We start from the raw sequence: 14,498 nt of genomic DNA, 5'->3' as shown, positions 1-14,498 counted from the left end.
ACAGCTAAAATGATAATTTGAAGTAGGGGCAAACCTTCAAAGAAACCAAGCATCTTGAAATAGTGGAGCATCACCCTACCATTTACAGGGAAGTGCTTTGCTCTACAGAAATAAAAATATTACAACTTTGAAAATAATCATGTTATGTAGGCATGAATGGACAGAGTTAGACAATGTCCCTCACTGGCAGCTCCACCTATCACAGAAGCTGTGACATTGTAAACGGAAAGAAAAAGCTTGCCTCAGAGATAGTCAGTGTGGTGTAGTGGTTAGTGTCTGTAGAACTAGGACCTGGGAGACCCATGTTCAAAACCTTACTCAGCCATGTTCACCGGTTGTGACTGTCCTAAACATGCCTAAACTTAAGTCCAACTGTGGTCTCTGTACAACCTGTTTTGCTATGGCTGGTTACAACCCTCCAAATACAAAAAACTGTGAATAGAACCAAATAAATTCTCTAAGCAAAGTTATTCACAAATTTTTTAAAGATGCAGGTTTTGGCAAACTACCCACTCTGAGTAAAGAGGTTCAGTTTTTAAATTCTGCTAGAATGAAACTGCAGTCACATCTCTTCTATCTAGACCAGTGTTTCCCAACCTTTTTTGGGCAAAGGCACACTTGTTTCATGAAAAAGATTTCGAGGCACACCACCATTAGAAAATGTTTAAAAAATTAACCGTGTGCCTATATTGACTATATATAAAGTAACTCTCTTTAATAGGCATCAAATAAACACAAAGAAAGTATTTTATAATTACTTTATTATGAAATAGGACGCACCTACTTTTTTGGGGGGGGAAATAAAGGAAAAAATTTTTCCCTTTATTTCCCCCCCCAAAACCAGGTCGGGGAACAGTGGGATGGCGGTGCTGCGCCTCCCCGCTGTCCCCCGAGCTTGTGGGGCTGGCCCATGTCTGCCTGGCGCGAGGGGCACTCTGCTTCAGGGCGCCCCGCGCGTCGGACGGCAGGCTAAAGTCCGCAGCATGGGGAACCCTCTGTTTCAGGGCGCCCCACGCGCCCCCGGGTGCGCAAGGCTTGCCAACACGAGCGCGGAGCACGGGGCGTCCTCCGAAGGGCGCCCCGTGCTCCGCGCTGCCAGCTGCCGCCCGCAAGCCTTGCGCTCCTGGGGGGAGATCCCCCGGGTGCGCAAGGCTGGCCAACACCAGCGCGGAGCATGGGGCGTCCTCCAAAGGGCGCCTCGTGCTCCGCGCTGCCAGCTGCCGCCCGCAAGCCTTGCGCTCTCAGGGGGAGATCCCCCAGGTGCGCAAGGCTGGCGAACACCAGCGCGGAGCACGGGGCGTCCTCCAAAGGGCGCCCCGTGCTCCGTGCTGCCGGCTTCCGCCCGCAAGCCTTGCGCTCTCGGGGGAGATCCCCCGGGTGCGCAAGGCTTGCCGACACCAGCGCGGAGCACGGGGCGTCCTCCGAAGGGCGCCCCGTGCTCCGCGCTGCCAGCTGCCGCCCGCAAGCCTTGCGCTCCCGCCGCCCGACTCGCCCGCCTCCCTCCCACGGCACACCAGGCAACGTCTCGCGGCACACTAGTGTGCCGCGGAACACCGGTTGGGAAACACTGATCTAGACTGCTTTTCCCACTTGATTGCTTCTTCATTTTAAAAGAACTCGTCTTTCGTGCAGTATTTATTCCATCTTCAGCTAAATGGCCCATCTTGTCTTCATTTGCTGTGTAATCATGTAAAAAAAAAATGTTTCTAGACATATTGTGGCAACTAAAACCTAATTTGAAGGTGCCATTTGGCTCCTAGCTCTTATATCTCAGTTTCTAACACTGTGTAAATGCCACCTCTGAGGTATTTCCAAAGAAATACCTTCCTCCTACTCCTTTTCAATGTTCAATAAGAATTTGCTTCTAACTTAAACATCATTACAGTGGTACCTCCAATTACGAATTTAATTCGTTCCGGAAGTCCATTCTCAACCCGAAACTGCTCATAACATGAGGCGTGCTTTCACTAATGGCACCTCCCACTGCTCCCAGCGAGCAACTTCCGTGCACATCCCGGGGCAAAGGTCACAACTGGGAGCATCTACTTCCGGGTTAGCAGAGCTCGTAACCCGCAGGGTTCACAAGGGGGACAATACGTAACACGAGGTTCCACTGCATCACATTTAGCACACAAGTACTGAAAAGCCATTTCTTATAAAGTGGTACCTCGGGATAAGAACCTAATTCGTTCTGGAGGTCCATTCTTAACCTGAAACTGTTCTTAACCTGAGGTACCACTTTAGCTAATTGGGCTGCTGTGCCGCCACCGTGCGATTTCTGTTCTCATCCTGAAGCAAAGTTCTTAACCCGAGGTACTATTTCTGGGTTAGCAGAGTCTGTAACCTGAAGCGTCTGTAACCCGAGGTTCCACTGTACATCTAAGAATCTGCTATACTTTTTGCTACTTCTTATCCTAGAAAGAATCAGTAGAGAGTTCATTTGTATCCAGGAGTCCTTCAGTACTAGACAGTTAATTAAAATCCAGTATATGGCAAAGATTTTTGTTTACGGCAGGGAGGCCACACTAAGGCATGCTCTATTAGCATTCCAGCCTTACATTAGCCAATAATGATGAAACTGTAGTCTGCTTTACTACATACAGAACAATAAAAAGAAAGGGGGGACAGGAAATTGTGAGAAAATACTATTTCATATTTAGCATTTATATATATCACTTTAGGGTGTTCAAAGCCATTTACATGCCACAGCTTAGAAAACGCCTCATCAACTGTGTTAAGTAAATGAGAAAACACACCATATGCCCAATATAATGCTTTGTTTTTGACACAACAGCCCCCAAGCAGTGCAATACACCAAACCACATAAGGCTTTAAGGCTTCGAAGCATGAAAAGTACTTGCAGGTGACAGGGCACAACAATGCTTTGCCAAAAGGGGGAGAGGGGAGAGGTGTATTAAGAAATTTAAATAACATTAATTTCTAGACTGATTGCAGTCAAGATTTCTAGGGAAGACCAGTAATTATTTTGACCACTGGTTGACTGTAAAACTCTGACTTCATGGAGCTTCATGGAACATTTTGAATGCCTGAGATCTGTTAGGACCCAAAATCTATTGCAGCCTTGTGTTTGTTATTCTTGCTATCTGCACACACTTCCCAAGTACCTAACTTTCACTACCCACAAAAAATGCCTTATGACTCATCACTTTCAGTTATGTTTCCAGTATTGACCTCGGTTACTTCTGGCCTCCTGCCTAACCATGCCCTCTAGCTGTTCAGAAACCTCTTCCTAAAATTATCATGATGTGCAGTTAATTAAAAAGACCCTCGTTAACATTTGCTGTCGCAGTCCTCATTATAGTATCCTCCCATTTCCTTTTACTAGTTATCAAGAATGGTAGGGCAACTGCAGGGACTGAACCAATAAAAACTACTCTTTGTTCAACATCAAAGCTGAGCGAGACCAGGGCTTCAGGCTTATTGCCTATTTCAATTTCTAATGCAACACATACAAGCAATTTGCAGTACTGTATTATTTGCTAAACACAACACTTAACCTAAAATATAAGATACAAGGCGGCAAAATTCACTAGGAAATTACCAAGAGTCAATTTGTATGTGGAAAGAAACTGAGCAGACTGCAAGTAGAATACACAATGAAATTAGAGGGGAAATATGCACATCTTCAGACAGAAATACTATGGTGTCCTGTCTTTTCCTATGATTCTTCCCAAAGTTTCACACACTCTAAATCCCAATGCCATATACTCATGTCATCTCACTTCTTCCTATCTCTCTGTCTCACACAAACACACACACTGCAATCCTAACTTCCCAGAAAGTCCCTCTTGTTGCCCACTTCCCTCCTCGCTCTCAATTTGCAGATAAACCAAACCTCCTCACAAACAACTTTCCTCCCTATGTTCACTGAGAGAAAACAGTTCCACATGCAGTGGCTGGCTTAAGTCAGTTCATCTAGCAATGATGAGGCTGCTTCAGCTCTTAAAAGCGAAAACTGGTTGGAGGGACAGAGGGGCGGAGGAAAGCCGAATGTAACCCTTGGACGTACAAGTGAATTCTAGTTATGTAAGAACTGTGCAACATATGCTACATTAGTTCAATTCAAGAAAAGCATACAAATGCACAAGTCCCAGCTTGAACACAGACAATATTCACAGTTTTAAACTATCCCACAACTCTCATTTGAGAAAACAAAGGTCTTTCTAGACCATAAAAATAATTAAATAGCAGGAGTCGGTAAAAAAACACGTCTTTTTTTCCTGCCCCATCCATCCTCAAGAGTTAAGCTAAATAATAAAAAGGTAGCAAGGCAGTGGTTTCAGTTAAATCAACAGCCTTACATTTCATAACATAGGGTCCTCATATTGGGCCTACTTTACTGAACTGAGTCGTGCATGTTTAAAAGCATTCATCACCCAATCTCAAGAGCTCAGACCCTTTAAAATAAGTAACAAATATGCCACTGTAATGTTGTTGTTGTTGTTGTTTAGTCGTTTAGTCGTGTCCGACTCTTCGTGACCCCATGGACCAGAGAACACCAGGCACCTCTGTCCTCTACTGCCTCCCGCCAGGCACCTCTGTCCTCTACTGCCTCCTCTACTGCCTCCCTCCTGCCACTGTAATAGTCCATGCCAAACCTCAGATAAACTTCTACCAAAATGCACATATAGTCCTGAGGCTTTAAAAACATCACATAAGCAATTCACCCATTTCCATTCATAATCTTCCTTAGAAGTTTGACACCAGCCCTTACCCTTTCTCTGGAAGTCACTCTGCCTCACCCTCTGGGGATCTCTTAGGGATGTTATCATGTGGGCGTTATCTTTCAGGGATTAGAGGAAACAGTACTCAAAGGACCCAAGTGAAAGTGACTTCAGTCATGGGCAAATTGCTAGATAAGGAAGCCACTACATTTCTTATTGACTAAGTTTTGTTCTGGATAAGTTTAACAAGTTCACTTGCAGAGATGCTGTGTGCTATCAACTTCCCTTTTCTTAAGATTCACAGGATCTGACAAGACATCCTGAGAGGTTACTGGTAACTATAAATCACTTAGCGTTCATGCTTGTTTATCACACTTATATCCCACTTCTACAAGTAACATAGAATAGATTATATGGAATTACAATACTTTAACCTCATAAATCTGCAGGACAGATGATGAACCACAAAGCAGCAAGGCCTCATGGGCATATACCTTCCTGTCATTCCAAAGCCTTTCGTAAGTCACAACAATATTTTTTTTAGAAAAAAGGTTATTGTCAGCTGCCTTGGAAGCCTATTGTCAGACAAAAAGGTGGTATATTAAATAAATTATCTGAAATAGATCTGGCTGAGAGGTAGCACCTGCCCCATGAGCATCATAGCAGAACAAAGAAGTTAACCCATGGAATCAACATCCACTACTCACTGCTTTTATTATGCATAACCATCACAATAGTTTAAGGATATGTAATCAGCATTCATTCAAGCATCAGGCCTCTATCCTGTGGCTCACAGCCTATTTCCATAGCTTGGCGCAAGAGCTCAGGTAGTCTTCAAGGTATTGTGTCTCTGAAGCTGCTCAGGACTTTGTATATTAATCAGGGGCATACCTAGAGGTTGGCTAGAATTGCCCCTGCCAGTGATACAGGCCCGGGGTGTGTGTGCAAAAATTGCGTCTCTCCACCCTGGCTCGGAGCCCACTCACCCATCCATACACTCCCTGGGCCACTCCTCTGCTGCTCTGGGTGGCCAGGCAAGGTGTCCAAGGCTCCTCTGGGTGCCTCAGTGGAAGAAACCAGTTGCCATCATGGGCCATCACAGCAGCCCCCACCTTTCTGGTCTGCCAGCTTATTAGAAGTGTGAGCAGAGCACTCAGCGGGAGGCGTTCATGGTGAGTTCTGGCAACTCTTTTTCTAGAAAAATACAATTGGTGGTTACAATTAATTATACACCAAATTAAGTGCTAGTTTGTCATCAAATTACATGGGAAATCAACATGGCCCCCAAATCAGAAAAGCTTGAGTCCAAATTCTGAAATTGCAGAGGGAAAGTATAATATGTTTTGAATATGGGTGCTTATCAATGGAAGTTTATTGTTGAACAGGGACTCCTCATGCATGCGAATTTCTCACTGTGTGCTCACAATATTGTTGCTATCAAAATTGCCAACATTTAATTCAGATATTCATTTTCCAGAGGAAAGCCAGCAAGTGGAAGCGGGGAACCTGTTGCTGACAACTCATCTGAACTAACCCTTACAATATTATGTGCCTACCTGGAAACACACTTGAATGCCCAAATCACCTGAAGAAGAGTTCCAATTAAATCACAGCATTTTGAACACTAGTCTCCTTTGCTGCATGCCATTTAGGCAGCCTGATCAGCTGACCGATCCCAGAGGCCAAGAGGAGGTGCAAGGAAAAATCATATACTTGGAAGGAAAAATGCTGTCCATCCATATGACATGCCACACCAGCATCAAACACCAAAGTCCAGAACAGTATGGCAAAATCAGAAGAGGAAAACACACACACCAACAGGACACATAAAGCAAAGATGACTAAAGTGAACAAACCAGACAAAAGGATTGGCATCATACCTCTACCTACAGAGCAATCATAGAATCACAGCATCGTAGAATTGTGGAGTTGGAAGGGACCCCCCAGAGTTATCTAGTCCAACCCCCTGCAATGCCCCATTCTTTGGGGGGGAAAGCAGGAATTTCTGGAATCTGTCAAAAGCAAAGGGGAGCAGGGCACTGAGACTTTTCTTGCCTTGATTGCAATCCAGAGGATCAAAACAAAAGGTTTCCCAAAAGAAGAGAAAGCTGGCAGATAGTGGCTTGCTTCTTCCCCCTACAACAGCTTGTATCAGTTCAACCCAACCTTTCAGCTTAATATTTGAACTGACAGGACTGAAATCTGGGACAACATCCCCTGCTCCTCCCCTTAACCAATGAACAGAGAAGGCAGTTAGTGCCTAGCTAGGAAGATTGATGTGTTCCTATCTTTTTTCTGTTGCCAATGCAAAAGATTTTAAGACAACTCCTCATTCCTGGAAAGTGAAAACTTACAAGAGTTGTCCAAGTACAACATTATACAGAAAATAGAAGCATGGCAAGATCTTTAGCTCTGGTCTTTCAAAGCCACTTGTCTTAAGGATTTTTGCTGACTAAACTAGTCTGTTCCTTGTACCAGTGAAAGGATGGGAAGCTATTCAAATACCCCCAAAAAGCACCAAAAACCCTGAATGATTCCCCACGGAGTTTCTACGGCAAGATCAAATTTCACTTTATGATTGTGAAATTTAACATAACAAGAAATAGTCAGTTTAACAGATATAGACATTGAAACTAGAAACCAGTCTAGAAAGAAATAAGGAAACAGGAATAGAAATGCTTCAAAATTATGAAAAACTTCAATATGTGAGTTGCCCACCAGAAAGAAAACACAAATATGCTTCCAATTAGAGCTGTGTGCAAATGGCCTTTTGAAATTCTCCACTCAATCTGTGAGTGTGGAAACAAAGGACAGTGAGCACCATTTCACCAAATTTCTCTATGAGGAAGAGACATTTTTCAGTATTTTCTCAGGCTTGAGGGGCTCATCATAAGCGGTGGCAGCAAAGCTTCTTTTCCCTTAGGTTTAATGTGATGTCATTGCAAATGACAGCATCATCAAATGTGTTGGCAGCCTAACCATCATTTTGCACCCTCCACAATCTTCAGACCTATTATTATTATTATGGAGCATGTAGGGTAGAAAGGGGGAATGGAAGACCACAAAAAAGAAGAAAATTCCGGAGAGAAGCCTTTTTCTTACGCTCTCAGATAGATATCGGAAAAATGTATTTAGAGAAATTTCAGCTCAATTCTACATTCAGTGTTGGAACTACTTTGACAAATTCTACTCAGAGTAGATGAGGGAAGTAACAACATAACTTAAAACTCCTGCTTCTTCATTGAACATTAAAAGTAAAATGATAAATTAAGCCCACCTCAACAGACTGGAGCATGTTTCTGCTGAAAAAAGTAACTGTTAACAAGTTCTTCACAGGAATGTAGTAAGAACAGAATACTTTTTTATTTATGCATATAAGAATAATTAGCATTTTAGAATATGTTTTAGCTGCTTAAGGTGCACCTCATGCATTAGTTCAGAAATTCTCACAAGCACCCTCTAAAATGTTCCTTATTTCAGATAAGAGCAAAGGAACCGTGGTTTGCCTAAGCCCACATAGCACATGTTCAGACAATACTTTCCCCACAATACACACACAACTCTGGAACACCAGAAACAGCTTTTTAGGCTCACACACTTGCTCCTCCATCTAACAACATTGCAACCTGTTCTCATAGCAGCTAGCCAAATGCCCATGTTAAGTCCACAAGTGGAACATGAATGCATCGGCAGTCTCCTCACAATCCTATTTTAAAGCCATCACTAACTACATGCTGTGTGAAGTAGCAGTTTCTTTTGTACGTCAGCCCAACATCCAGCTTCATTGGATGGCACCAAGTTCTAGCATTATGAGAGATGGGGGAAAGCTTTTCTCTATCCACTTTTTCAACACTGTGCACAATTTTATACATCTTTATCATGTATTCTCTCACTCAGCAAAACTAAAAACCCTCAAATGCTGCAATCTTTCCACACAGGGGGGTTGCTCCATTCCCTTGATCATTTTGATTGCCCTTTTCTGAACATTCTCAAGCTCTACAATATCTTTGAGGTGAGGAAATCTCAATTGCACACAGTCACACCACAGATTTATACAATAGCATAAGTTTTATTTTTAGTCCTTTCCCCAATTATCCCTACCATGGCATTCACTTTTTTCACAGATGTTGCACACTGGGTGAAGATCTTCACTGTGCTATCCACAACAACTCAAAGATCTCTTTCCTGGTCAGTGACCACCAGTACAGACCCCATGAGCATCTGTGTGCTCATATATATACACATACACACAGTGCTTTTTCTGGGGGTACGCAGGGGTAGGTATACCCCTAAACATTTTGTGAATCTAAGTTTGGCCTAATTGAGGGGCAGTATTTCAATATCAGTAGGAAAATGTGAGTACCCTAAACATTTTTTAGAAAAAAGCACTGTGTATACACATGCGCACGCACACACGTGTGTGTGTGTGTGTGTGTGTGTGTGTGTGTCCCAATGTGCATCACTATACACATGCTTACACTGAAGTGCATCCTTTGATGTTTTGATGTGCTTAGACAATAATTAAAGAACAAGAGCATCCGGTGGATATTTGAACCCAATTGCATGGTTCAGACATAACAGGAGCCACATGAGTAAGTTGTGGTTAGCCTCAGGCTTCCCCAACACACACACACTTTTGTACACCAGGAGGTAAAAATAGGAAACTTCAGTTATCCAATTTTAAACGATCTCAGTGCAATCCACAGTGCATCCAACCTCTGTCCTGCAGCTTATTAAAAAATTACTGAACAAGCCAGGAACAGAAAGCTTTGTTTGATCCTGGTTTGGTTCTCACTAGAGTTTAAACAAACCACTATTGCCAGATACTGTATCAGCCTTAACAGGGAACTACAGCCTGCTTAAAATTGAAAACCTCTCATCTTTTCCATTTGCTCATGGAAGAAGAGGAGAATGAGACCCTGGCTCAGCATAGCTCGTTCACACAACAGGAAACCATGGTTGGGCAAGAGATCCCATGTTCAATAAACCATAGGCTAACCCTACTCAAATGTTGCCTTCCAAAGTACAATGTAAGTTCATATAAAAAAATTGTCCAGTAGCACCTTAGAGACCAACTAAGTTTGTTCTTGGTACAGTGATACCTCGGGTTACATACTTTTCAGGTTACATACGCTTCAGGTTACACACTCTGCTAACCCAGAAATAGTGCTTCAGGTTAAGAACTTTGCTTCAGGATGAGAACAGAAATCGGGCTCCGGCGGCGTGGCGGCAGCAGGAGGCCCCATTAGCTAACGTGGTGCTTCAGGTTAAGAACAGTTTCAGGTTAAGAACGGACCTCCAGAACGAATTAAGTACTTAACCCGAGGTACCACTGTATAAGCTTTCATGTGCATGCACACTTCTTCAGATAGCTGAAGGTATCTGAAGGTAGTGTATCTGAAGAAGTGTCCATACGCACAAAAGCTTATACCAAGAACAAACTTAGTTGGTCTCTAAGGTGCTACTGGACAATTTTTTTATTTTTTATATATATTTTGACTGCGTCAGACCAACTCGGCTACCTACCTGAATGTAAGTTCATGTCTCTTCACCAATACCCTACACCAATTTTCATTATCTCTCATATGTATATGATGGTAGTATCAATAATACATTCAAAAATCTCAATTTCAAAAGCAAACCTGAGAGTTTCTCTCTTCTAGTTATATTTTTGAAAGAAAGTTAGTAACAGAGCTACACGAATACTGAACAATGACAAGCATACAGCAAATGTTCAGTTCTAGCAGCTCCCTTTTAAGCATTTTTTTTAAATCAACACTGCTGATTCTTGAAGTAACTATCTTACTACATCACACTTCTGAAGGCAGCTATCAGCAACTTTCCTGTGCCATTACTCAAATTACAAATTGTTTGCTATATTTGATGAAAGGCATATACACAGTTCTTAAGAGATGTGAGAGGATTTGCAACATCCTATTATCTCCGATCTGTAGGCAGCAGCATACCAAATATTTCTGTCATTCTGAAAGACCCACACTGATGCTTTGAGATTCTTGCAATAGTGGAGGAAACAATATTTATGGAAATTTCCAACTTCCTTGGATGTTTACACATATTAGTATCAAAACCAAATTAAAAGATTCATCCTTTGTCACCAAGAGGCTTGTTGAATCTACAAACTGAATTGTTGCTTTTGATGTCTCTTCTGATTCGTCCTCAAAAACTAGAAATCGTTTACATGAGAACACGCTCTTAATACCATGCCATTTACTTGAAAAACAGGATATGATTACATCACCCCTGGAAACAGGACTACAGTGACCAGATGCAATCAACAACAGGGGCTCTTGAACATTTAATAGTTGTAAAGAGAGAATTTCAGCAGGTGCAGTTGTTAGTCAAATCACAGCATTAAGAAAATGCCACATGTATGCCATAATCCCTCCTTCGACTCAGTAATAAAGACCTTTAGAACTTTTCAAGGCAAGTAAATACATTTTTAATTTTTGGGGAAAGGAACAAATCTCCTCTCTTAACATTAACTGATGTTCCGTTTAAAGCATTTAAATAACTGCTTTGGTTTTCACACAAAAATGATGCATTTTAGTGATTCAAAATGCTGCAAAACTGCCTTGACTACACGGTGGGATAGATGCTGCTACACAAACACAATGCTACTCAGTTATAAAGAACTGCAGCATCACAGATCATTGCTTGTATCACAGAACCCTGAACCAGCAAATTGATAACACAGAAGTGCAATTATACACAATGAAGAGCAGTGTTGTAACTTAGCTTCATATGAGACTGTCAGCAAAAGGGAAGCCAAGGCTTGTGATATCAGGACCTGCAGCTGGAATGAAAGCAACTATGATACACTGAACAGAATTGACCTCAGGCACCTGGGTTCACATCCGAGTTCAGCTGTAGACTCAGTAAGGAGAGGAGAAATAATTCTCGCCTCAACATTCAGTAAAGCACAAATGAAGAAAAGTTGAAAGGACGAACAAATTAACTAAGATGTTGCTGGCCTTGATCCTTTAAATGGCGGACAAGTTATAAATTCTATCATTTAACATACACAGAGGGTGTCATTTAAGAAAGGAGTGTGGGGAGGAAAGAATCAAAGCTAACTACTTCCAGATGTGGGGGTGGGGAGGGGGAGTGGAAAGCTTGCAGTACGGATGTTCATCATGAACAATGAACTCTGAAATCTCCATTGGCAAACTTTCTGCTTTCAGCTTAAACTCCCTTCCAATATCTTTATTATGGTACTACATATATTGCCAGAAACTCAACTGCAGATCAGCAGTACAAGAGCCCAGTATTGGTATTATAGCCTATACTATTGGAAGAAAAGTAGTTTCTGTTAAAAAAAAAAAAAAGAATTGCAAGTAATACAGAACTGCCTAGTTCACAAAATCCCTAGCTTTGTATGTTAGAACTGGCCAATATACTAATCTAGAACAAATAAATGCAAAACCAGCAATATATTTAAAAGTTAGAAAAAGAGAAGCATGGGCTGGGAGGAACAAGCACAAAATTCTGGATTAATTTTACTATATACACATGATCTGGAAATGAGTTAAGATTATTTTGCCTGTGCCCATCTCACTGTGGGGAGAGTGTGAAGATGAGAGGGTGATTCTGTCCATTTACACTGGATTTGGATAGTTTCCTCCTCAAAATCTTTCAAAAGAAACCTGCCTTGGGTGAGTAACACACTACCACCACCACCGCAAAACACACAAGCGCACATACACTCCCCCTTTCGGAGGCTACCCTTTCCCCTGTGGATCAGGCAACCTGAAATTTTTACTATTTGGCCAAAAGATGCTCACACAAGAAATATCAGCAACTTCCCTTGCAGCCTTCCCACTCTCTCACACAAACACACCCCACTCCCCGTGTTGCTCAAGATGCACACGCCGACCCACAACTCTCCATGCTACAGGTTATAAGCGTGTTTCGGAGACGGATGCATCCCAGACTGGAGGGCCGCCCCGCCCTTTTCGTTTACTTTCCCCACAAGCGACCCCCTTCACACGCCCCAGAGGCACTTAAGGCCTACACGGCATTCCTCGTGAACTCCCGTGGATCTTCCACACTTCGCAGAGGCTGGGTCAGGAACGAAACACGGGGGCGGCGGCGGCCGGGTGTGGATCACCCAAAGGAAAGGTTTATTATTTTTAGGCAGCTTCGTTTCCTCTTCCCTGCTTTTGTGTGGGGGAGAGAGAGAGAGAAAAGGGGGGGGGGAGCGGCTTGGTTTCTCTTTCCTTCGCGAGAAATCAAAGAGCCCCGAAGTTTGCAGAGCTCGGATGGGCCCTTTTGTTAGTGGAAACACACAAAAACCACAGCGGCTGACGTGCAAATCACAACACCGCTTCCCCCTCCACACACACACACATCACTCTCGCTCCCATTCAAAAAGCCACGGCCACTTCACCTTTGCACCCACACACCCCCTGGCGGAGCCCTGCCCCACAACCCTCCCCTCCATCTCTCTCTGTGTGTGACCCTCCGGGATGGAAAACTCCCTGTTTACATGTTATTCCATTGCCTTCCCTCAGGAGGAGGAGGGCGCGCCTTTCGGAGCCCCCACCCCACCGTCACCCCATTCCCACAACCGCTTCTTCCCTCCCCACACGCATCCGCGCTCCCTTCCAAACTGGACGCCCCCGCCTTTCCTCCTCCTCCTCTTCCCCTCACGGCTGAAGAGACTCACCCGGCGAAGCCCTGAGGCGCCACGGTCATAAGAGCCGAGCGTCCATTCGCCCGCCTCCCTCTTCTTCTTCTTCCCTTCCCCCGCGGGTCGTTCCGCCGGTCGCTTCCCTCAGCCGGAGGAGGAGGAGGAGAAAGCTGCTCCTTCTCCCGCTTCCCAGGCCGCTCCGCCCGTCCCTCAGCCAGCCAGCCGGCCTCCCTCCCTCCCGGCGCGCTGCACCATGGGATGCGCCGCCGACGCCGCCGTTGCCCTCACATATATACACATACAGACACGCGCCCGCCCTCGCTCGCGCGCGCGCTCTCTCTCTCTTCTCCCTCGCCTTTCCCTCTCCAGTTCGTTCCCGGCGCCTACAACATGGCCGCGAGCGACGGCGCGGCGAGGGAGCGGGAGCGCGCGGCCCCGCCCCACCCCCGCCTCGAGCGAGGGGCGCTGAGGGAAAGGATGGCGCGCCTCCGCCCGACGCGCGGTCCCCTCCTCACGCCGAAGTATCCCCCACTCACACACACACACACTCTGAGGGGAAGAAATCAGAAACTTCTCCTCAGGGGGGGTGGGGGGAAAGGTCGGCAGGTAGATAAGACACCTGATAATACAATAGCGTTTTGGTTTCCCTTCGAATGTCCCGGTCCTCAAAACAATCTGCGCTTCAATTTTACTCAAAAAAAAAAATAAATCCTTCCAGTAGCACCTTAGAGACCAACTAAGTTTGTTATTGGTATAAGCTTTCGTGTGCATGCACACTTCTTCAGATTTTTCCCCCCTACTATGGCAGACCAACACAGCTACCTACCTGTAACTTCAATTTTACTGTATGCTTGTGAAACAAGGACCATTTATAAACACCAACTCCTGGAAAGATTCCATCAAAAGTGTCTCCAAAATTTTTTACACGTCACTTGGGAAGACAGGCAAACTAATACCAGTGTACTGGAAGAAGCAAAGATCACCAGTGCCGAAGCGATGATTCTTCGACGTCAACTTCGTTGGACTGTTATGCCGATGCCTGATGATCGTCTTCCAAAGCAACTACTCTATTCCCAACTTAGAAATGGAAAGCGTCATGCCGGCGGTCAACAAAAGGGGTTCAAAGACTGTCTCAAGGCAAATCTAAAAAAAGTAGTATAAAC

The 14,498-nt window shown here is 44.2% G+C and overlaps 1 protein-coding gene across 4 annotated transcripts in view; it reads right to left on the bottom strand.

Moving 5' to 3' along the window:
• Positions 1–13,711, bottom strand: part of PTK2 (protein tyrosine kinase 2) — a 195,371-nt gene extending 181,660 nt beyond the window's left edge. For 2 of the 4 annotated variants that reach the window (XM_081918697.1, XM_081918686.1), the window contains exon 1: positions 13,638–13,711. The gene's annotated coding sequence lies outside the window, so the exon portion shown is untranslated. Of the gene's footprint in view, positions 1–13,371; positions 13,549–13,637 lie in introns of those variants that run through there. The other 2 variants (XM_081918696.1, XM_081918698.1) reach the window with 1 other exon arrangement.
• Positions 13,712–14,498: the final 787 nt, after the last annotated feature.

This window comes from Podarcis melisellensis, assembly GCF_964234715.1.
Source record: "Podarcis melisellensis genome assembly, chromosome: 7".
Taxonomy (NCBI): domain Eukaryota; kingdom Metazoa; phylum Chordata; class Lepidosauria; order Squamata; family Lacertidae; genus Podarcis; species Podarcis melisellensis.
Note: the sequence above shows the minus strand (reverse complement) of the source record. Positions and strands in the feature narration are given on the sequence as shown.